Source organism: Struthio camelus, chromosome 12 (genome assembly GCF_040807025.1).
Source record: "Struthio camelus isolate bStrCam1 chromosome 12, bStrCam1.hap1, whole genome shotgun sequence".
In the NCBI taxonomy this organism is placed as follows: Eukaryota; Metazoa; Chordata; class Aves; order Struthioniformes; family Struthionidae; genus Struthio; species Struthio camelus.
The window spans coordinates 7,731,198-7,756,235 of record NC_090953.1 but is presented as its reverse complement, the minus strand read 5'-3'; the positions used below and the strand labels follow the sequence as shown (position 1 = coordinate 7,756,235).

General features: G+C 39.3%; 1 long non-coding RNA gene across 4 annotated transcripts in view; it reads left to right on the top strand.

Moving 5' to 3' along the window:
- Positions 1–25,038, top strand: part of LOC104148186 (uncharacterized) — a 33,582-nt gene that overhangs the window by 5,002 nt on the left and 3,542 nt on the right. The window contains exons 1-4 of one of the 4 annotated variants that reach the window (XR_011143774.1): positions 4,245–4,443; positions 17,314–17,399; positions 18,104–18,198; positions 22,360–22,420. This is a non-coding gene — a long non-coding RNA (uncharacterized lncRNA). Of the gene's footprint in view, positions 1–4,244; positions 4,444–14,098; positions 14,558–14,579; positions 14,764–17,313; positions 17,400–18,103; positions 18,199–22,359; positions 22,421–25,038 lie in introns of those variants that run through there. The other 3 variants (XR_011143775.1, XR_011143777.1, XR_011143776.1) reach the window with 3 other exon arrangements.

Sequence of the window (25,038 nt, the reverse complement as noted above, 5' to 3'; positions counted from 1 at the left end):
GGGGGTGGATAATTATATAGAAACAGTAAAGAAATATCTCAAGGAGCAATGAGAACAATATCTGCAGTATCAGCATTCTGTGTCCTATGCAGAATGCTGCTATCAGTCCTGCCAGACCCCTGAACCACTGGTTATATCCTTCAGCATAAGGAATCAGATGTAGATACACGCTTGTCCATGGCTGTATGGAGAAAGGAAGCAGCAGGAATGCAATAGTATAGCATGCACTTTTCTCCCCTCTGCTTCACTGTTATCTACATTTGGCTAATGTTTGCATGTTTCCCTCCACTCCATGCAGCAGAGGGTAGCACTGGGCTCATAAACTTAAAGTATTTTTACTTTTGTATGCAAATGTCACACTTCTGAAAGGTGCCAAATTGATATCCCTCTAGCGTGTACATTTTGATTTGTGTCCCCAGATAGGTAGTACACAATACAGCACATACCTCTGAGCTTGCTTTCCTCGTGCTATGTCTTGAGACAATATGCCACAAAATTGGAATTCCTCTCTGGGGGCCAGAGTCCCTGAGACACTTAAGACTGCCACTCATCTCCAGTGAATCTGACAGTGGCTGTGTTTTTTAGAGCTGATCATTCTTTTTCTGCTTGAAGTTGCCCTGAGATCACCAGTTCTCTTTCCATAAGCTATTGAAAATCATCTGAGGGGAATGACTTCTAGTAACTAATCCACAAATGGCGTGTATCCTTACCAAGAGCAAACCACTCTGTTTTTTTAAGGTAAGTATCAATCAGCTGCGCACGTTGTCTCTTGAAATAACCTGTGGTCATAACAGGTTATTCTGCTGGAGAACTCCCTTCAGTCGCTTCCATCCTTCATGCTGCCTGTAACTAGGGCATCGCTGCTGTCTGACTGCGTGTCCCAAGGGACCCTGATATTGTTTGTGAAAGCCTGATTGGCCCGAGAAAGAGGTGGAGAAATGCAGCCCTGTGCACAGGATATATTTAGTGAATGCAGCTGTGGGAGGCAACAGGAACAAGAGAGCTCTTGTACTGCCAGAGCTCTGATGGCTCACAAACCTAAATAATCTGCTATTTTCTTGGCAATACACCTTCTCCTTCTACAGGGTTTTTTTTTTTTCCTGTAAACTTACACTTTGATATAGCCAGAATTCTTCCTGGAGCTTAGAAATGAGATGTGCTATGGTGCCAGTCCTGCTACCTTTCAAAGGGAGCAGCATGTGCCTTCCACACGTATGGTACCTTATCCATGGCAAGGAGGGAGATTTGATCTCACTTTCATCTCTGAGAGAAGCTAGTGTTGTAGGAATACGTCCTTTCTACACGTGGTAGTGCTTGCTCAGGGCTGGAGTAGCCGTGCAGCGCTTGTAAGGTCTCTTCCCCAAGCTAATAAACTCTGCTCCTTGCTAGCGCTGAGGAGCCTGGGCAGAGAGCCTGCTCTGGGTACGTTAGAGCACTTCATCATGCCATATAAACACTCTGCTGATCTTGCTGGCTTCCCTGAGGGTGTGACTCAATATTCTCTTGTATGTCATGGAGTACAGAAATGGGCTTACGAGCCTGCTGTGTCGCGTGGGAGCCTGCTCCTGCCGCTCTGCGTTAGGATCCCATTTGTCTGTACTCCCAGACTGTGTAAAGACTGGCCCCTGTAGAAAAAGATTGAAGATGGGGAATGCCCCATGCATCTTCTTGCCATAGCTTGTTCAGCAGTGCATAAGCCATGAGCTAGTCTGCCTCAGGCCTTAAAAGTTTATGACAAATTAAACTGTAGAATATAGGGAAGAACTATTCTTTTTTTTCTTACTCTAATGCAGTTAAGAGGTCAGAAGATCAAAACTGGCGCAGGAAGGCTTGACGTATGCCTTTGCCTGGACACGGTCCGAGGATTACAAAGATGTATATGTTTAGAGGGAGACAGACCATGCCATCACTCTCTTGGGGTTTACCACATGTGCATTTTACCTGGTAACAGAGACACCATAGCGGCCCTGCCAGGAAGGCTGCAGGCAGGAGGACATAGCGAAGCGGTCCAGAGCTCCGTTCCCTCTGCTGTGGCAGCACCCTGCCCATTCCCACCCCTGCGGTGGCCTGCACCGGCTTCCCATTCCCAGGAAAAGGGAGCTTGGCATCGAGTTGTACCCACCCAAACTTCTTGCTGGAAATATTTCTCCTGCAGGTGGCTTTCACAGGCTCCACCACAAGCTGGGATAGATCCTAAAATACATGCAGCCTTTATTAAAAGTGTGCAGTGTGTTCATTCTGGATATAGCTGTGCCACCTTTGCACGCTGGCCTGAGCTAATTTATCGAGAGAGAGTTTCAGTGGTCAGTTTTAATACTGAAAGTATTAAAGCAAAAGCACATTCTACAAAAGCGTGGACAAACATATCAATGAACAAATCTGCAGTGACAGCAAGATGTGCTAGATGGCCAGCCTTTTCTGTCCCTGTTCTTGCTGAGTGTGTGCCTGTGATGCAAGTTTTCCAGCAATTAAACGGTTAACTTCAGGACTAATTGGCTCTGAGAGCTCCAGTCCTTTGCAACAGATTATTGGCATGCTGTTTAAGAGCAGCTTCCCTTCCCTTCCCTTCCCTTCCCCCATCATTATAAAAACATGTACTGTAGCGAGAAACCCAATACCACATGGTGCACTATACAGATCCCATCCGTACTGCGGCTCAGGATTTAGCACAAAAGTCTCTTTATATTTGGCAAGTAGAGGGAGAAAATTCTAGAACGCAAGATCGCAACGATACGGACTGAATCAGCAGATTTATTTTCCGAGCGCTCCCTGTACATGGCATTTGAGTGCGAGTCCTACATGCCGCTGTGTGCTAGCGCTGCGCTGCACACGCCCCGTCGCCACGCTCCGCAGGACTTAAAGATTACTGGGTGTGGAAGAACTTAGGGTGTTTTCCAAAAGCTGCAGCCCCTTAGGGCAGGCGTGAGAGGCTGGACAGCTTGTGAGAAGGAGAGCTCTGCTGTATGCTCCTTGTCGTTGCTGCATTTAGCAGGTTACAGCTTTGAGAGGGCTCTCTGTCGACAGTCCCTGAGGGACCGAGAGTAAAGAGAGAAAAATGAAGGCAAAGGGAAAAGAAAAAAGAGAGAGGAGAAAAAAAAAGTTGCATTTTTGCTTTCCCCTGAGATACCTACATTTTTAGGCAGCCGTCTATAGAGGCAGTCGCCATTTTGTGAAACAGAACGAACGCAGCAGAGACATGTTGTAGTCACGGAAGTTTCTATTTTAAGTGTTTCCTTTGAGTTTTAAGCAAGAGGTTGCTTCTCCTTCACCTTCTTTAAGTCCAAAGGCTTTTATTTTAATCTTAAGGTAAAACAGAAACAACGATAAGAAAGAAAATGAGGAAAAGGGGCTAAGTTCTCCCAGGGAGATCAAAATCAAGTTCATCTCCAGGAGACTTGGAACATTTTTAAGGTGTAACTTTGTTCCAGAAATACCCACGATTAAGTCCATAGTTAAGATAACCAGCAGTTTTAACATGGCTGTGCACCCATTATAACATAGGCAAAATCATAGCTGAGGTGTTCGGAGAAAATGTAGTTTTTCAGTTGAAGATTAGGTAAGTTTTTAAGCAAAGTATTTGGGTCTAGTAGGAAAAAAAGTGGCTGACTGACCTAGGCACGCAAAATGCCAATGCGTTTTGATGTGCGCTGGCTGACTTGACTTCCAGGTGGAACTTAAGATACTAGTTTTGATCTAAGATCTCATTTAGATTTATCTTTAGTACCACAGAACCATTCATTTGATCAAGTGGGAACATGCAGATTGTTAGGAAGAGAAGTGGGACTGAATCCCCTTCTTAAAGCAAGTTACAGGGCGTTTTTGTTAAGGGTCTTCAGTGCTGGGATTTACTTTCTCCACTCTTCTGGCTCTTTTGCTTTCAAAGTACGTTACAAGGCTCATTTATTTAACAAGTTTCTGAGAGACAGGAGAAGGAGCATTAATGCTGATGTTTGGGAGTAAAAGATTTTGATTTTTGTGGTTTTTTTCTGGTTTCAGAGTCAGGAAAAGCTGTTCATTTATTTTTCATGTAGCTGTATTTTTATCCTGGCTTCTTAAGGAGGCAGGACGCATGAAAAGTTGCTCGGAGGCCTCTAACACCGCAATTTCATCTGATGTTCAGACAAATCTAAGTTCTACAGTTTCTGCACTTTTGGTGAAGCTGCTGGTTACAGAGACACAAATTAGTGCTTCCACTAAACCTTTGAACTCATGTTGTAGTTCTTATCTTCTTTGCTTTGCTTGCTGATGAGGCAATCACCATCTGTGCACCAGCAGACCAGTCAGTAACATATAGCTCAGAAGCATCCCTGCCTATGTCTCCCAGCATAGTCTCCCCAACCGTGGCCTAAAATCAGAGTGGAGAGCAGGGGATCCTGGAGAAGAGGAAAGTTTCTTAAAGTGTCGCAGGGGAGGACCCTGGGGAGCCTCTGAGCGGGGAGTAAGGTAGGGTACTAATTGGATATGTAGGCTACCACCTGTTAGGAAGCTAGGCCTTGTTATTTCAGTTGCTCGCAAAATATGTATTAACTTCTAAGCAGGATATTCAAATCCAAAATAGGATTTCAAAAAAAAAGTAATCATAAATAATACCATGAGTAAGTCGCATTCCTCTGTATATAGAGATAGCGAGGTATGTCAGATTCTGCTTCGTTATTACCATCTCATTAGTTGCAGTCTGATTTTGCGGGGGGGTGTGATCCCTTCTCTCTGACGAGTCTAACGATTGTTTCCCTTTGAAAAGAAATCTCTGAGGCAGTGATTCCCTCACCAGAGAACAACAACGTAAAGAACCATTTTTACCATCTCAAGATCATTATCTTCTTGACTGTCCTTTTATACTCTGCTAGGGTTACATTAAATCCACAGGTCAAATGTAACCTTGATCTACGTGAATGCAAAATGCACTGATGTTCATCAGCGATGCAGAATACAAGGATAGGGCTTTTCTGTGAACTTCAGGTGCATCTTTGATTTGTTCTTGTGAGACTGTGCATTATAATAATATTAAATTATTGTATGTTTTATATATAAAAATTACTTTACTGGCATACACTAATGTGCCTTTCTGAACCTCTTAATTAGATTGTTTTCTCCTAAGCTTAATTCTGTTTTATTAACATCACTTGAGTAATCTTTTGCATTTAAATAGTTGTTCTTAGACATTGTTTTTGGTTCCAATTTTCATTATATTAAGTGTGTGTGTGTGTGTATATATATATATATATATATATATGGTGGGGTGCATATATATACACATCTAAAGATAATCCCTCTTTAGTCTTTTATAAGGGTTTTATACAGGAAAAATGCTTTCCCAAATATTCATAGTCAGCACCTGATAAGCTGGTGAGCAGTACAATATTTTAATTACTGGAAATTAAGAAAATTATCAGTTATGAAAGTCTCAGTATTTCATTCTTGTTCATATCATGGTTCTAAATTGTTCAAGTGTTTGACCTTCTCTCTGGCATGTGTAAACTCATGTTGGGCATGCATTTCTCCCTCCGCCCCTAAAAATTGTGTGGTCTTATTCATCTTATGTACTAGGTCAGAGTGCTCAAATGTACGGTTTAATACTGTTAAAATATGTGGCTTGTATGAAAAGGAAATTCTAGGTAGGGCAAAATAAAATACATATAATTGGAAAACTATTTGCTTCTACCTAAAAGCCTGACATTTGGTTTCTTGATAGTCAATGTTGTGCTATATGGAAATTTAAAAGGTATACTGAAGGATAAAGAACTTAACACAATTTAAGGTATATATTATTCCTTTCACCTTTATTAATAAGCGAGGGAAATAAATGTTGGGGAACATAAGAATAATGATGCAATTATACCTGCATGCGTAAAACTACATGCACTTTCTTATTCTATCTGAAATTCACTTAAACTCCCGCTTTTTATTCTCTTTCCTTTCTATAGACCAGGTTAGTTCATGCCATTTGCATTTCCAAAGTACTGATGTACATGTTCATTCCTAAATTCACTTCATATGTTTCCAAATCCGTAGGACAACATTCCATTTAGATACACCAGGAGAAATCTGGAGTGATTCCATTGACCTAAATATAACTATTCAGAGCAGAATTAAAGGCACAGAGACATTATTTAAGGCCCATGTATCTGGAATAACAGGAGGTGATCAAAATCTCAGCTTTTGTTATTAAATTAAAAGTTTCTAGACCTTAAAACAAGGCACATTTGTAGAGAGAATAACTTTGGTAGATGGGCTACTAGATGTGGAAGAAAAGAGGTCAAATTTTGAGCTATCAGAGCCTTTTTCAGATCTTCCTCTGAAACTGCAATGAAAGTTGCAATCAGAATTTTCAAACAGTGACCAATCGCTGTGGATTTCTAACCTAAGATATCTGTCTTGCTTCCATTGTAACGCTTTAACTGTACCAAATAGCCATTGACCTCATTTTGCAGCAGGACTGTACCAACAGTGGGTTTTTGAGCTGTTTTTTTTTCTCACCAACTCGCCTTCTAATACTAATCTGACTAATTACAAAAAAATATGCTATTAGTAATTTCGAGCTGAGACAAGACTGTCACAACTGATGGCCTCTTCAGAGGGGGAAAAGAGTATGTTTTGGCATGCAGAACAGTTGCCTGCAAGTGTTACAGCTGCTGATTCTCAAGTTTGGATGGACAACATACTTGACATGCACAAAACTATTCTAATCCCTAGTCTGATGAGCACTCCTAGCTGGCTAAGTGTGTCGCTGATAAAATATCGCTACATCAAAAATTGATTTGACTCCACATCTAAGTAAGAGTTAACATATATAAAGAAGTTTTCTTTTGAACCACAAATGTAAGGGTTCTTCCCTATTGTGTATACAGTCACCCTGTTGCGGTGTATTCAGCACTTCATCACACTAAATGTCTCTAAAATAAAAAGTACATGCTTGGTGTAAGATTTTGGAGAAAAGTACAGTTTTCACTGTATGTGGCAATTTGCTGAATGGTGTATCATTTTGTCAGCTCTTATATAGCAACCAATAACGTGCCCTACAGTGCTACCTGTACACAAGGGACAAGAATGAAGATTGCTATGGAAGCAGACTCTTACTAAATTGTTTGACTTGCTTGAAAGAAAAATCTCAATTCTATACTTGCGTTTTTACAGGCAAGGGTTGTTTTTCCTTTTAATCTAGTCATAGTTGTAATTCATCCAGCTGAATTTGAGTGAAATTCATCACTTCTGCAAAGCTAGTAGGAAGACCCTGTGCCTCTGAAACTCTAGAGAGATTTATCAGGAAAGCATACCTCCTTTTTGTTATCTTAGTCATCTAAAGTTTCTACTCTGCACCAGAAGTCAAACTGACACTTACTAGAAAATAAAAATTATAGTAGTTTTCTGAGTCCTTGATTTTGATTTTTCCACAGATGTGTGTGTAAACACACACGTGTGAAATCTGTTCTCCCGTTTTTCTCGTGTTCTTACAACCATTTAAGCAATCAAGCTTTACTGCCTCATGTTTATAGAAAATAAATTTCAAGGTTGGACCGATAAGTGTTTTTGGAAAATTAATTTAAAGTCGGCACAAGTAATCATGCTAGAATTGCAAATGATTTGATTAAAAAAAAATTGGGAGCTGTAGATAATGAAATTAATGAAAATATATTTTCCCCCAAATATTCTGTAGATTTTGCTTAAAAATTACAGAATGTTCTCTTCTTTCTAACTCTTTACCTAACAACAGTGTGATATCTTAGAAAACAATTTTTTGTTTTGAAACATGAGATTGGGCATGGCTCTCTTAGTCTTGCCAAGTTTGTTTGTTTGTGTGTGTGTTTTTTTTTCCTTCAGACTCTTGATAAAATGATGAACATTTTCCAGCTCAGCAGCTCAGCAGAACACTTATATAACTCTGCAGACTTTACAGCTAGAATGGTACAATTTAAAAAAAAAAAAAAAATCCTGTTTGTATCTTCTACCTTTTAAATGTCTTTAAAGCCCTACTAATAATCCCTAATAAGCTCTACATCTAATCCTCGTGTTTCCAGTCCTGCAAGTTTCCAAAGCAGCAAACATCATCAGTACAGAGAAATTAAAGCATGTAACTCAAGTCATACAACCTGTCTTTACATGCTGTAACGATAGGTATTAAAGTTCCTGGGAAGGTACACATTAGTTTCTTACATTTACTTTCAGAGGTGAGTTCACTAATAAGCAAAGTTGTATCCTTCTTTTTCATGTAAGGAGAAATAACTTTTCAAGCTATTTCATGTAATAGCTTGTTATCACTTTATAAAATACTAATATCTAACTAGGTGCAGGCAAAATTGTCAACTAGTATTTGTCCTGCTGTGTCCCAGTTCTTTTATAAAAGTTTGCCAGGCCAGCGCAGTAGTTTTAATAGTTGCCTGAAAACTGACCTGACAAACTAGATCATTCTGTAAAAGTAAGAGGTTAAAAAAAAAAAAAAAGGGGAGGGGGGGTAAAGAAACAGATTTGTTGTTTCAAGCTCCAGAGTTTATTTTAAGTAATACAAACATTTTATTGAAAAATCATCCAAATTTTTTAAGTTTGAATCAGTCTTGAGATTAAAACTGCTTCATAATAAATAAGGGCTACTGTACCTTTCCCGATTTTCTTACAGCTCATTTAAGGTAATCACTATATGTTAAGTCTGGACGAAATGTAGCGTAAGAACCTTGACTAAGATGATCTTTAATAATGATGAACTTCATATTTCAAAGCTCCTCAAGAAAACTGGACTTCTTTCCTCAAGAAAGATACATGTACATCCTTTAGTCAAGCTAATACAAAGCACAATAATTAATCCTCTCACTGGATAGGAGTACCTGGTCTTTTACTTGCCTTACTGGATTTCATGCGAACCTGATCTAGTGAGGTGGGTGGGTTTTTCTATAGGTCTTGGATCTAAAAACTGAGCTCAAACCTCTAGATCACATCTACAGAAACAATATCAGTTCTTTGATATCTTATGACCAACAGGCTAAAATTTGCTTAGGAGAGAAGATTAAATCTCACAAGATACGTTGGTTCCATTTCTCACTTCTCTTACGTCTTGATGCTTTTACTGATAATTTTTTCCCCTTTGAAAGCAGGAATAAGAAGTTAGAGCTGAATCTTGGTTAAAAGAGCTTCAGTTTGAATAAACTGAAAAAGCACTGGAGTTTGGCTTAGCAAACTGAAGAATGTTTCTCTTTACCATATTTTTACGATACTGATGAGAGTGTTTCTAATTATTCCTGGTAATAAATCTTTTCCTTTCTGCTCAGAAGGTTCATCGTTCTAAATATGAGCACCATAAAAGTGCTAGCAAAGCCATCATATTAACATCATCTTAGCTTCAGTGTTAAATCATAGAAACAACAAGGGCAAATGTAAAAGTTCTGACTGTTGGTGCGTGTGCATGTATGTGTGTAGATGTGTTTGCTATTATTCAATACAGGCTGAAACAAAAGCCTGGATTTGAATTCTAGTTTGAGCTTAATAGCATGAACTGGTTGCTGGCATTGTTATTATTGCTTGTCTTGCGACAGTACTAAAAAGCTTTAGCTAAGATCAGTATACCAAAACAATCATTACCAGTCATATAGGGCAGTTGGTTCTAAGCTTAGAAATTTGTCTCTGTGGATGTTATCCTGTGTCAGGTTTTAGTCAAATCAGTGTTAGTCTCCGTAAAGCCCATCAATGTAAGTAGTGTTGATGTAGCTATATTTTTATAGTGTCTTTGTTCAGACTGTTCCAAAATCTCAGTTTTTCAAAAGTAAGACAGAAAGTAGATTTGTCTAGAATACATGGTAATATGTATTCGCCTGGACAGTTACTATTATTTTGGTAGTAAATTCCTAAGGAAGTAATCAGAAGGAAAAAAAGCAGATCTTGTTTGTTTGTTTTAGTAACATATTACATGCTATAAACAGAAATAGAAGATGGGAATATATTTTATTCAGGACAAAGTAACAATATTTGTGAACACTCAGTTTGGAGGATTTTAAATGCCTACCACTAAATAGCTTGCTATGTTCAAAGAGCATATGTTGGTCTTGCTTGCATGTTTTCTAATAAAATATTTCAAACTATTGTGCTTGCTTAGGGCCTAGAAAATTGTTATTGATTTCACCTGAAAAGTGATAGCGTTTTGGTTGATCAAAAGTTTGATAATATTGCACATCTCAGTCTTGTTTGCACTCTTGTTTTCCACTTCAAAAGGCAGGTACAGTACTTAATCATTTTGCCAAATATTGGTGTCAGGTATCTCTGACCTTTCCATATTGTATATGGCTCAAAAGAACTGTATCCTAAGTCTCCACCCGGTACATCTCAAACAACTAGACTTTCGCCAATCTTTTGGTATCCTCTGGCACAGAGAGCTTGCTGGGGCAGATCAAGGAGGGGATGTTGACCTGTGAAATTACAGTATCCTTTTGCATATTTTCCCTAAGGAATAACAGCAATCTTCATGGCCATTGAGTAGGAAGGAACACAGGCTGTAGATAGAAATAATTTGGGTGAGTAATAGAAAGCAAGGTTGTGTGCCTATATCTGGAATACTAGCCAGAGATGCAGTCTCCAAAAGTATTTCTGAATTTACTAAAGGAAACATTAAGTTGTCTCATTATTACCTGACACATGGTTCAAAAAACATGGTTGAAGTATTTAGCCTAATGAAACACAAAGCAAGAAAAAGAAAATGTCATCTAAAACAGAAGAAATAAACTGAATAGAAGAAATAAACTCTATGGAGGAATTTTCTGGGCGTCTCACAGCTGCCCAGAAATATTGAATTTAGAGGAAAAAAAGCTGACATAACCACAGGGGAGGTAGGAACAAGAATCTTGTGTTTATACTGAGCTGACCATGGGAGATAAAAAGGTGAAAAAAGGCAAGCTAGCGCTGTTTTTTACTACTTCATTAGGAAAAAAGAATGCAAACAGATACAGTATTATCGGTACTTGAACAGCAAAGTTGTCTGATGAGTGACGTGATTCTGGAGAGAGTGACTGTGCTTACTTACTTGCATATATAATTCGCTTGAAAACAAGATATAGGAGAGGTAATGGATACTTATATAAGCTTTTAAGGAGCTGCTTTAGACCTTTGGTCACCAGCAAGCAATAGAACAACATTGAATATATCACATGAGACTATTAACTTCTACTAACTTTGTGGTTACATGTAACAGCAATGCAGTAAGTGACTTTTAAAAACATTTTTGTCTGTAAATGTACATGAATAAAAGTTTGTAAACAGGAATAATCTATTTTATTAGACAATTGTGGTATAGTCGGAGAAAAAACAGGTCAGAGTTTGAGCATACAGTTTAGGTCTTGTTGAGTTATAATCTTAAACTATCATGGCTAAAACAAAACTATTCTTAAAATGTTCAAATACCGGTCTTGAGTACCTGATCTTGTATCTCCCCTTCATCTGCTTATTGGAAGCCATCATACTTTTTGTATTTTTTCTAGAAACATACCTGTATTTTGGGAACAAACAGTTGAAAGCACGGAAGTTGCATGTTGGAATTCTTGTCTTTACCCTTGCTGTGAAATTGTTTCTCCTTGCTGTGAAGTTGCACCTTTCAATGCTAATTGAAAATACCTACATTAAGTAGAAATGCTTTGCTCTGCCCTACTCTTATCTAGTTCTTGCCTCATCCTCATTTGCCTTTCCCTTTTCTTCATTTTTGATATTTTTCCAGGGAGCACTATGTCTGGGTTCTGTCCGTTCAAACACCTTTGCATAGTTATGCTGAGTAGTTCCACAGAGAGCAAGAGGATTAGTATTTGCGAGAATCTGAGCTGGGAATGAAGTTGCAAAAAGTTATCCATAGAACAGAACTTCAGTTCTTCTTGCAGAGGGAAGGCCTTTTGCTACCCTCTCCCAGTGAGAAACACTACCTACTTCCCTTTCCCACCATTAATTCCCTTGGCTGGAGATTTCCCATATCATCATATCTTTATCACTATGCAGGCCACCAATATCACTCCTTTTATGACTATAGGGACCCTACTACCAGTCTGTAAGTCAGCAGACTTGTGGATATCTACCATGCAGTGTCCCTTGCAATCCCTCTGTCCGATATGGAGGGGTCTGCTCTCCTTTGCAAAAGGAAATGCATTTCTCGGTTCAAAATCTTTCATCCTCAAAGACATGAGTCAATGATTCTTTTCAGCTGACCAGATTCTTCTGGCTTCTAGGCTTACGGGACCCCAGTTCTGGAAACTCCAGCTGAAGTCCAGCTGCTTAATTTTGAGTGTTAGACTAGCTCCTGAGACCTTCCATAATATTCTTGTTAAGCATTGTTGGTTTTATTGCTGCCGTAACTACCCATATTATTATATAAAAGAAGAAAGAATGAGCCATCTTTCCCTGTTTTTAATATTACAGCTTTTAATGGAGCATGCTGTGCACATGACGAATGAAAAGGAGGAAAGCAATGGGTATCATTCAAAGTGGCTGTTGAAGTATATAAATATTAACTATGTCATTCTGTCATGCTTGCTGGGTGTGCCTCTTAGAGTGGAACATCATAACTGACTGGCTGGGGACAAACATTTATGCACTGACCAAGAATGTGGAGGATGCCCTGATTGTGCTGGTATCTGAAATGGTTTCCATGGCAGTAGTCAAAACAGGAGACAGCGTCCTGGTGAGGTTGGCATACGAGCCAGTTTCTATGGTATTGGCTAAAAAAAAAAAAAAAAAAAAGCACGATACTTAGATTTACTTGGGTACTTGTGGTGTTTTTCTGAGGCACTAATCAGGACTGGAACTGATGCCTTGGGCTGGTGAAGTGTTTTTTGTGGCTTTATGCATAGATGGAGATTATGAGCAGGATGGAGATTATGAGCAGATTATGAGAAAAGGGAGATGATCCATGGTCGGTGGCTAAGTTCAGGTCAAGAGAGCAACTGTTTTTGTGGCACGGCTGCAGTAGGTGCATGTTCAAGCTAGTTTCTGTGGTACTTGATGAGGTGGGGCCAGCGGAGGCTGGAGGATATGCTGTGGCAGTGCCCAGGTCAGGCTGGCATATAGCTGGGACTACTGACAACAGGTATGCTTTTTGTGGGAACGGCAGTGCAGGGCACTGTACCGAATTTGACTGTTGGGTAACAGTTTTTCTTTATAGGCCAAATGCAGGGAGGGGTGAGTCTCACTATAAACCAGTGTATAAAGTTTTAGCGCAGTTAGCAAGGAGTGCCTTGGGCTGGCTAAAGCATGAGGGGATTTTTGAAGCATGGACTAAAACAGAAGGCGATACTTGGACCAAGTGGCTTGTGGTTTCTGTTATGCTAAGTTGGCTGGTAATTTTCATGTGAGGCAGCCACCTCAAGCGTGATGTGCCACTGACAGGGAGGAGTTTCAGATATGGTCTGCGTGTGAGACTGTTTTTGTGGTCCTGGCTAGGACAAGAGTGGGTGCTTATACGAAACAGCATGTGGGGTGGCCTCTGCATGCTGGCAGTACCAGTTTGAACTGGCAGGCAAGATACTGCGCAGGCAAGGGGGAAGATGGGCCAGACTGGCAGGTCACCCTCCCTATCTGGGGCACTTGATAAGCCAGCTCAAGGCCGAGATCAGGCTGGTTGGGTGGCCGGGTGAGGCTGAGCGGGGCTGAAGATGCCCCAGCCAGGTGGGGCTGGGGAAGGGGTGGCAGCCCCGGACATGAGGACGTCGGTGGGGCAGGAGTTCAGCAGCGGGAGCTCCCTCATCCCGCCCTGCCTCCCGCCCCTGAGGGGAGGTTGGGGTGGACGGGGCGCGAGCCCGCCGAGGCGCGGGGGGCGGGGCGGGGCAGCCAGGAGGAGGCCAGGAGCCAATCGGGAGCGGCCGGCGCCGCTCGCGGCTCGCCAATACGCGGTGGCGACCGTTGATGCGGGTGGGGAGGGGGGAGCGGCGAGGAGCGCGGCCAATGGGAGGCCGCGGCCGCGGTGCGCGCGGGGCCCGGGGTGGGGAGGTCGAAGGAGGGTGCGGCGCGGCCAATGGAAGCGGCGCGCGCGCTCGGGCCCGGAGGGGAGGGCGCCGCGGGGCCAATGGGGAGCGGCGCGGGGCGCGCGCGCAGAGCGGTGAGGCGCGGGGGGAGGGGGCGCCGCGCGCGGTAGGCAGGGGGCCGGGGCGCAGGCCCGGCCCCTTCCCCGCCGCAGTGAGTACTGAGCGGGCGGCCATGTTGTGCGGGGGGGAGGGGAGGAAGGAGTTGAGAGGAGACGGGAGAGACTCCCTCACACACACGGCACAAGATGGCCGGGGAAGCAGCCGCTACCGCAGCCGGGCTCTCGGGCACTTTCTCCGCCGCTCGGAGCGGGCAAGTCCGGAGAGCGCCCGGGGTGCCGCTCTCGGGGGCCACGTCGGGCCCGGCACTCTGGGGGCTCTGGGGCGACAGAGCGCGGCGAGCCGGGCTGCCGCGCGGCGCTGCCGACGGGCGAAGGGCAATGGCGCCGGGCTCCGCAGCGCTGCCCGCGCCGCTCCCTCGCCAGGCGGGCGCGGAGTCGTCCTCCGCCGCGGGCAGGGTGAGGAGGGGAGCAGCGCCCCGCTCTCGGCGCCGTCGTTGCCTGCCGGCGGGTTGCTCTTTGCCGGTAAGTGCCTGAGTCTCCTCGCTTCTCATTGTCCTTTGTCCTTGGGAGGAAAAACAAAATGTCCTTGGAGCCGGGAGGGGGAGGGGGCGCCTGCCTCTCCCTCTGCCCCCCTCCTCTGCCCGCGGGCAGCCTGGGGGAGCCCTGCTCGTCGCCGTGAGCCCTCTCGGGTGCGGGGGGCGCCGCGCTGTCGGGGGCGGGAGAGGTAGGTGAAGGGGAGCCGCAGAGGGAGCCCGGCTTGGCGACCTCCCCGATGACACCGAGCAGCGCCCGGTCCGCAGAGCGCTCCCCCTCCCCACCCCCCCGGCGCATGCAGCACCGAGGGGGCTCCGCGCGCCCTGGTGCCCCAATGCAGCACGGAGGATGGGGACAACTGCAGGCGGGCTCCCCGATGCAGCAGTGAGGAGGGGGGCAGCTGCAGACCTGCTCCCCTCCAGTGCAGCAGGAAAGGGGGGCATCTGCAAACCAGCTTGTAACTCCAATGCAGCAGTGAAGGGGGGGGGGGAGTTGAAGACTATACTACATCATCAGTTAAATGTTTAGCTCTAAGCCCGTATCTGTTTAAAGAGCATTTGTTGCCCATTGCTGTTTAAATGGCGATATGTTTTCGTAGTTTGTAAGAACAAAGACGCCATGTCCTTTTCCCTTAAAAATAAAACTTGGTGTTTTTTTGTGGGGTGTTGGCTTTTAACTCTTTCCAAACCAGTAAGAAAAAACAGGCTGCAGATGCGACAGCTCAGTACTTCACCTAAATAATAGATAAAAATTTACTTCACTTGAAAAACAGTAATTCAAGGGTAGAACTTTAAAGAGAACTCTGAAGAATTACGTGCAATATGATTTTACGATTAAAATAGCAATACAAGAACTTGCAAGTATTAAAAAAAACAAACTCGGTCGTGTCAAGTCTACAGTTTAAAGTTAGCAAAATACTACAGTTGTCATTTAGACTATACTACCAGGAGAAAAGATAGTTACTTAAAAATAAATTACATGATAAGGAAACAAATGAATTTGTGTGTGACACATTAAAAGCTTTTAAAAAACATTTGTTGGGTGTCAGTTCTGTTTTTAGTACTCAGTTTATGCAGTTTTTTCCCGGAGCTTGCAGTCATTTCTATTTATATAGCGTTTTTATCGTTGTTTCGCTGGTTAATAATTTAGAAGTTGTACACTATATATTGGAAGACTTACTAAAAATGAAAGTTTAAATGGAACGCCTGATGTTTGTTTTACATTGGCTTGCATTCAGCAATGACCAGTTTATGGGTAAAATTCAAATTCCAAATATTTATTTAAAAAGTCACTATAGCATACCAGGAGGTAAATGTGAATTAATGAATTTTCATGTTACTTGGAGATTATGTATAGCCATATTTGTTGCATTTTTCTGGTATGGATTCATACCAGATTATAAAACTCTGTGCAGGTTTTAAATATCATAAATGGAGATAAATGTACGTTTTTTCATTACTCCCTTTGTGAATAGGAATAAGTTGTTACAACAATGAAAGTTGGCTTTTTTAGAAATAGAAGTTTGAGCAACCATTGTAGTTCTGTCACCATTATGCAAAGTGTTCGGCATCTTCATTTTAGATTTGAATTAAAATAGTTTTATAGCCCGAGCAGTAGTTCTGCAGTGTACAGCAGGTTCTGACATACATAGTTTCCTGAAAAGAAAGTTCTAGCTTTAGATGGGTGTCTGGCTTTTTTTGTTGTTGTTGGGTTTTTTTTAAAGTACATTAGGGAGTAATTTTTTTAATTTGACTTATTTCAGCTTCTGAAACTAAAACAGTACTTAAATGTCTCTGGAAATAAGTTACTCTTAATTCCTGAAACTAAAAAAGCAGTTAAATGTCTCTGAAAATAAGTTACTCTTAATTCTTGATGTATTTTATTTAAAGGTTCTGCATTTATATGTATTTGTTCATAGGTACTGGAATTCTAATTTGAGATATCTTTTAATATAAAAATATTTTTTAAATTATCTACATATTTATAGAGTGATTTCAAACTTCTAGAATATAAAATTGTGTTGATAGTTAAAACCGCTGCAAAATTAAGTGTTAAACCTTTTCTCAAAGAGCAAAAAAAATTGACTAAAGGTAATGCAAATATGTTATTCCTTGTGTTAAAGAGCATAGTTTACGATCTGATTAAAGGTCAAAGATGCCGAAGGTTTTAAAACTGCACTGTAAAGGGCAAAAAAGATATTTGGGGAGCTCGAGTAACTTGTGACTTAAAATTCACAGAAGCCGATGACAGAAGCCATTTTAAAACTACTTTGCTATCACCAGAGGTATTATTTAGTTTTACGTAGCCTACTTCTAAAGACTTCAATGTGAAAAAAGCACAAGGAGTAAAGGATATTGTGTGATAAAGAAGTTACACTTGAAAACAACTTAAATTGGCTAGATATTTGATCTTGTGGTCATTCAAAATTAAAGTAATGGGACACGGAAGAGCAGATCACAGCTATACATACGAAAATACAGATCATGCATGTTTTATGCCAGTCGGTCGCTCTTCCTTTCCAGTGTTTTTCTTCAGCCAAATGTGTGCAATCATATTTTTAGAGTTGGGTACCACAGATATGATTATTGCTCTCCTAAGTTTTTCCAAACTTAATAATTACCTAAAGATGAACAAAATTCAGACATCTGACTTACTCTGTTTTAAGCTAAACGCTGAAAACGTGCATGCTCTTCTATATATGTGTGTATATATATATATATATATATATTTTTTTTTTTTTTTAGGTAGAATTTTGTGAATAATGCCTTATTTCCTGACTGGCTTCCAGAAGAATCGTACCAGAAGAATCGCACGTACCTTGTTTTCTTAGGTAAGAGTGGTTATTATAACTTATGGCAATATGTTCGTGACCATGTTATTTTTTGATCTTGGGGATTTGCTTTTTTGCTGCTATGCAGACAGAAAAAAAATACTATTTTTAAATGGGAAAAGACACATTTTATAAAATGTATCTAGTCTTTTTTTTAAAAGTGTGTGGGTTTTTTTTGTTTTTTACAGTCGTAGATGATTTTATAAAAATGTGACATTTATGCTGCTACTTTTGTATTAATTTTACTTTTTAAGTTTATTTGAAAAGTGGATTAATGTGTATACATTTGCATTGCATTTGGTGGGAAATTGTTACGCATTCACATAAACCAAAATGTTTCGTTCACCTCCTTTCAGAAATGAAAACATGCATTGAACTTCATAAATTGTTTGTATTTTGTACTTAATAAGTTTTTAACGTTAACACTTGGGCATATTGTAGAGTTTATCTGTGACAATAAAACTCTCAGCTCCAGGTATATATACATAAGAAGCTTTTTGGGGCCTTTTTCTCCTTTTGGAGACCAGAATGCTAATACCTCACAAATAAGACATTACTTTCATTTGTAATGCAGGTAAAGTTTTTTTTGTCAATCGTGAAAACACCTTACATATTTTCAAAAAAGTTTATATTAGTCAGGAACACTAGAACTATAGGTAGGATCTGTATATATCTTTGTTCTCTGAAACTTTTTTTCTTTAAAGGCAAGAACTGGCTGTTGTTGATAAGTTACTTCTGAAGAATCAGATGGCTGATCGAGTAAAAGACCACGATCAGAATTCTGTACTGTGCGTATCAGGTATGTTTATTTAGATTTTGTTATCTTAGGAGACATTTTTGAGCAAAATAAACATTGAACCTTTAAGCTACTTTTTTTTTCTACCTTGTTGAATTTTCTTTAAGCCTTAGTGCATTTAAAGACTTTTAATATGTACTAAATACAGTAATGGTAATGTGCCTTTACACATTTTTTAGGATTTTATGGTCGCTCAGAAGTAAAACATACCGTTTTAAAGATTTGAAATAACCCTACCAACACAATGTAAAAATAAAACTCTGTTTTATTAGGATTGCCATACCTACTAAGCATGTGCAGTGTAATCAGATGTTAGAAGTAAATTTCCCTCAATTCAAGTCATTAGTTCAAGATATTTGCCAAGACTTCCGTAAGCCTAACTTTGCATCTTTACATAAAACTTAAAACTTTTTTCCACCTAAACTGTACTCTTAAAAAAACAACAACAACAACAAAAAACACCCAAACCCCACATCGGGTCGGTACAAAGTATCTTGCTGTCTTTCTTAATGGTACAAACAAATCAATTTTCTGCTGTTTCGGGTTTTTTTTTTTTTTTGAGACTTACTTCAAAGTTCTGTAACTTTAAACAGAGTTACATTTGAGTCATACTTTCATCACCACATAATTGAAGTTGGAAGTCTTGTCTGTCTGTCTTAACTGGTTCCTTTTCACAGGTTACTATGCTAATATACTATAAAATAAATTCAGGACATTCAAGCTTAAGGCATCTTGATGGAGACATGAGTATCTGAGTATCAGGATTCTCAAGAATACTCTTGATAACTTCCTTTGATAATGTATTTAGTTTATCGTGATAACTTAAGAAAAGCCACAGAGCTTATTCCCTGCCTGAGTGCAGATGCTCTCTTTGGCTTGGATGTTGACTTCACCTCTTATGAGAGAAGTCATAGACCTATTTTGATTAAGCTTTTTAAAAATGTCTCTTTGGATTGTAACAAGCCTTTATCTGCAGTGAGTTACTGTTAGTCTGCAAGATAAAAAGCAAATCATATTTATACATAGTAGACATGTAGCTTACAGGAGGATGTCTTGCATCAAAACACAGCTAATGATGAACGAATGAGGCTGTTATGTACATTTTGGAACTTCGTTATGTAATTTTTTGATGTGAAATTTGAGAATTGAAATTCTGTATTAGAAATGATTTGATATCTTTGAAAAGAATAGCTGAACATATTTGAGATCCAAATGATCCTTCAGTTTAGAGGGTCAGAATCACCAGAAGTACTACAAAGTCTCTTACGATAAAGCCAAGAGTAGACTGATTCAAATAAAAGCGTATACTCAAACCCTGATAGTAATGATGGGACTAAATTTGTGAAGTTCAAGATTTATATTCCTAATGTTAAGTCCTTAAAGTTCCGAAATTACCAGTTTTAATTGACCTGCTCATTAAAAAAATGTGTGTGTATGTGTACATATATATGTGTGTGTGTGTGTATATATATATATATAGTGCTCATGAGCTGAATCATCTTGACTGACTTAAGTATTTTATGATGCATATGAAGTTGAGCAGTTTGATCTTAATGGCCTTACATACTTCCTATATCATCATGTTACTGTTTGTGCTGAACAGATACTATAATAAAAGCAGTTTTAAATGTCCTTTGTTCCTTTTTTGTGCTTTTTAGAGCCTTTTCTTGTAGGAAGAACATCTTTTCATCTACTAAATGGCAGCTTGCTCTTCAGGTTATGTAGACCTTGGTGGACTAGGTGCACATTAACGGAGACTCAAAGGCTTAATTTTTATGACCACCCTACAGCCTATTAATGTGGCATAAAATCTGTAGGACTACAGCTTGCATGGAGAATCATTGGGGTGGTGATGCTTTGTCATCTTTGCCCAAATAATTTGTCCTGAGAAAGAATTCACTGTCAAGTAAGTAGCTTCAGAGTAGCTGGCCTCACCTCGTGCTATAAAAGGAGATTTGCTTTTCTGATTCTTAGAGTTAACAGTTCAACTTCTAAGTGAAGAAGTCATGGACCTATGATGCAAGGCTTATTTTCTGTAGAATAGACTATAGTGTACTCACTTCTCAATTGGAGAATGAGATGTCATAAACATGACCTACCTCTAAGATTACTTGCAAAATCTGTGTTTATTTTTAAATATGGGATAGTTTTTTAATTGCATGGCTATAAAAATTACTGCAGGTAGTCTGATTCAATTTATTTTATAGGTCAAATTAAAAGCTTTTAGTGTTAAACAGGAAATTTAGATGTTAAACTGAAAAGCTAAAATTGGTCAGCTGAAACTACTATTTAGTAGTTCCTTGTTTGTGGCTCTTGGCATAAGATTCAGCACTTGTGATGCATTTTGTAGTTTGTTGATAGATAAAATGATAATATCAGACCACGTTTATTTATCAATACTATTTTAACTTGAACACTAAAAATGTAATGGCATGTTTGAAGATGGTGGCAAAATGACCACTGATGTTTATATGCATGAAATGCAATAGATTATTACTGTATTTGTGCTACTTTGACAAAATTCATTTTTTGGTTCATCCATTCACTCCAGAGTAGAGAAGTTTTACTACTACTTAGCGATATAATTCTGAAAAACATTAGATTCCTTTTCCAAAATTTTACTGAGTTAAGAGGAACACTCACTGGTCAAATCTTAACTACTACTTATTTTGGTAGAGGAAGCTGTTTCTCTGTGATGATGTAATATATAGTAGGTATTGTCATTAAAATTTTTGTGAAGTTATGCTATCTGGACACTAACTCCAGAACTAAAGAAAACCGGAGCAAACTTGAATCTAGCTCAGGTATGCCCAGCTGTGCTTTAAAATACTACAAATGGCTGTAGAATTTTAAGCTGAAAATTTTTCATCCGTTAGCTTTACCTAGATTCCGTATATTGTAATTTCTAGGTGGTTTTTTTTTTTCCTCTTGAGTAAAATGATACATATAGGAGAAAAGGGATTCTAAAGGGCATGAGTAAACCTCTTTACCTGGTTTATATCTCAAGCTTTGTATGTATTCTAGATGTATGACTGGTAGATGCCTCTTGAATGATAAAAGTCTAGCAACCATGTTGTGTTTCTACTACAAAATGCCCAACCACTATTTTAAAGTACATCATTCCTGCTTCCATTTAGTAACTGCTGTTGAATTGCATTTTAAATGCGTATTTTAAACCTGTATGTTTCATGTGCATTTGGATAACCAAGATGTTCATGCCAGTTTACTATGGTAAACTTCTGTTTTGCCTTTTAAAAGCAGCTTTCTCAATATTAATTATTTCAAGTAAATGAATATCAACAAAGTAATTAGTTTTGTTCACGCTTTATTTCTGCACATCTGAGTAGCTATCACATTAAAGATGAGTTTAGAAAATTGTAGAAAATGATACACCTATAATATCACTGAATATGTTAATTTTTATGTATTTGAGGCTGTATTTCTGTACAGCAGTTTCTGAGGGAAAGAGCAGATTACAAGAGAAGCGCTTTGCTTATATATTAGGAGGATAACATATGACTCATGGTAGTGGATTATTTAATGCAGATGAAATTTATGGTCAAAAAAGGAAAGGGGTTTTGGTGAGTTGTTTTGAGTCTTATCTTAATCTTCTATTACCTGTGCTTAAGGTGATTTTTGATTAAATGTTTGTTGATTCAGGTCACCAACAAACATTTTCCAAGATGAATTTTCAAATTTGAAGCTTGACCGTATATGTATAACTGTATGGGATTTAGAATAAATGACTTATAATAAGTAATGTGTTAAACAATTCCATTGCATCTAACTGATATAAATTTTCTTTTTTTTATGGAGATCATATGAGTTATTTTCAGCATACTGCTTGTACTAGATGCCTGAGTGGTCTTTTCATCTGCTTTTCTGTTACTTGGTTTCCCAAGGGATTTGTGTGTGGGGTTGGGTTTGGGTTTTTGTGGGGTTTGCACAAGTTCTTTGATAACAGGTTGCCTAGTGATATTTCATGTTCAAATTCTTGATAAAAGTGTCTTCCATACCATATACTGGGATCTATTAGGAACGTTGCTTCCATTGAAGGGAAAGGTTTTGTGCTAAACTGAGGCTGGCGTGGTGGTCTTCTAGATATCTAAGTTTTTTTAGACTTTATTTTAATTTGAGTGTTTTAATATATCATTTTCCCCGCAGATGTGTTGAGGAATTGATTTACTCAATGTAAGCAAAATAACTACTCTTGGTTGAAGCGCTGGTAAGTTGTTGCTCCTAATAACATTTACTTTATAGCTTTTTAAAAAAAATATGGCTATAATGTTTTACTTACTGAACTTTTTGACTGAATACATCTTGGAGTTCCCTAAACTATGTGTGTGCACATGTGCGCGTTTTCTAAAAGGCTCACTTTGAAGGACCACAGCAGTGTTCTTGCTGGGCTCTTAGGGGGAAAAAGAGTTATGCTTGGATAGTACTCTCAACCTGTCTTGCTTAAGAAAAGCTTTCATATCTAGTTGTACTTGAGTCTTCTGCTTCTTTGACTTGACCCTATACTTCTTTGAGAACTACTAAATCATACATATTGCTTGTTCAGAAGGGTTTGATATGCAAATATCTGTCACTACAGAGGAGTACTACACACTTACGGTATAGATAGCAAAAGGTGTGGAAAGTCTTAGCAGCATGAATTTGTTTTGCAAGCATCTTGTATTGTCCTTTTATGCTTCTGTTGGCATCAGAGAGGATCTTTGAGCATGTAGTAACTGTCTTCGTAGAACTACTTCTGTGACTGTTCTCTGATGTTTCAGTTTGTTTTGATTCAGTGTTTTAACTTTGCAGAAGATGGTACATAACACTGATACAGTTTACCTTACTAAACTCTTAGCTTATAGATCTCATTTAGGAATCATTCTCTGTATAGTCAAAATACAAAATAGGCAGGCTTGAGTAGAAAAATTCATTCAGTTCTACCGTACTGGATGAATATCAGTTCTACCATACTGGATGAACATGGAGAAAGGATTGTCCTGAGTTTCCTTTTCTAAAAGGAAATCAGTTTTGATAACCTTATGCTGCCTCTAGCACATTCTGTGACTCTCTTGGGAGTTGTCTCTGGAAAGACTCAAGTTCTCTTGTCTTCCTGTCTGTTTAAAATTCAAACTCCTTGATCCTACACCTTTAATTAGGGCATCCGTCGCATTTTGTATACATGAAGTGACTTTTTTCAGTGAAAGTTCTGTATTCCTGTAGAACTGTGCTTCAAAATCTTTTTCTTTTTTTTTTTTTTAAAAAGGCAGTTTCTTAGACAATTCTTTCAGTTTGATATGCTACCTGATTGAGTAATCCCTTCTTTAGACTGCAGACAGCTTGAAAGAATGTTTGTTCAAGAGTCAAGTGTTCCGTTGTTTCAGTGGCTAGAAATTGAAGTGATTTTAACTGTTTTACGACTATTATGTTAGTAGAGAACTCCAGCAAACATGCTTAACTTGTAGTACAAAATGCCTTCTATGCTGCCTCAGATGCTAGAAAAGCAGCAGTTCCCTGTTTATATTCCAAGTCCCTTGCTTTCTTCCGATTCACTCACGAAATGTCAAGACTGATGTAGAGATCTTTTAAAAAGATTGAAGCAGCGCGTGTGGGTAAGGTACATACCATGCTAGAACATGCTATTATAGGCTTGTACTGCTTTTTGTTGCTTTCCATTTTGAATCAGCATATGATTAAGTATCCAGTCTTCAAGCAAAACTGGAAATTATGAACTTTCAGAAATGAAGTTCTTGTTATTATGCATATATGTTCTCAGATTTGGTGATCTTTGATCAGCGTGTCTCATCTTTTCTCTTGTGTCCTGGAAGTGTTATTAGTGTGTTCTTTCAGAGGTCTTAAGCTATTTATCCAGTGCAGTGTGGAACAGCATACTACTAATGTTCTTTAGACTATTCTTCAAAACTCGTGCTATGCTATCCACTGTAGGCCATTGTGTTGCCTTTCTTCCCTGATTCCCTTCTATAACCTCTGAAAAATAGGAACTCGTGTGACTCATATGTTACATTTTTGTATTATCTTTACATCTGTTTCCTGCATCTTTTTGTGTGCTTTTTTTTTCTCTCATTGGATTGTAGATTAGCTGTGTCAGATTAAAATTCCTTGAGCAGGAATTGATAGCTTTTCAGTTACGCGTTCAGTAATTCTTCCATTCTTTCCTATTTTATGGTCCTTACCTAAGGGAAAGGATGAATGTGAAACTCTAAATCCTCTTAGAGAGGAATAGCTGTCTTCAAAACGTCTGCCTCAAATTTATTTGTAAAAGAACATCCAAATGTATGGGTCTTGAAAGATTTCAGTATCGACTTCTGTAGTTAACAACATAGATCACGTTTAGTTGAAGTAGCGCTTTCTAAATGAACTTTTGGGATGAAAAGGGAGAGTACTTGAAATCATCAGGAACTTTTTTGAAGTTGGTGTATTTACTGGATGTGATGAAACGTACATGGGGAGATCTTAGTTTTGAGCCCAAATCTTTAGGATTCAAACCTGCTTGTTTGTGTTTTTTAAAACTTTGTTCTATGGATGGTCTTAAAAACTCCATCCAAAACACTGCATCTGTGAATAAGAGTGCATCTTTGGTCATACCTTACCCGAAATTAATTTCTAAATCCATGAAGCCTGGTGGATGTCCTTGCTTAGCTAAGAGCACTTGATCTTACGTGAGCTGTTGTGCCTTCTGTGCTGTGCTGTGCACCTAATATCAGTGAAAGTAGGTTTATGACTGCCCAGAATACTTGTCCAGTTTTTTTAACTGCTAGGCAAAACCTCATTATGGACTTTTGGCATCAATAAAGAACATGTCTGGTTTTTCCTCTAGTTAAAGTTATT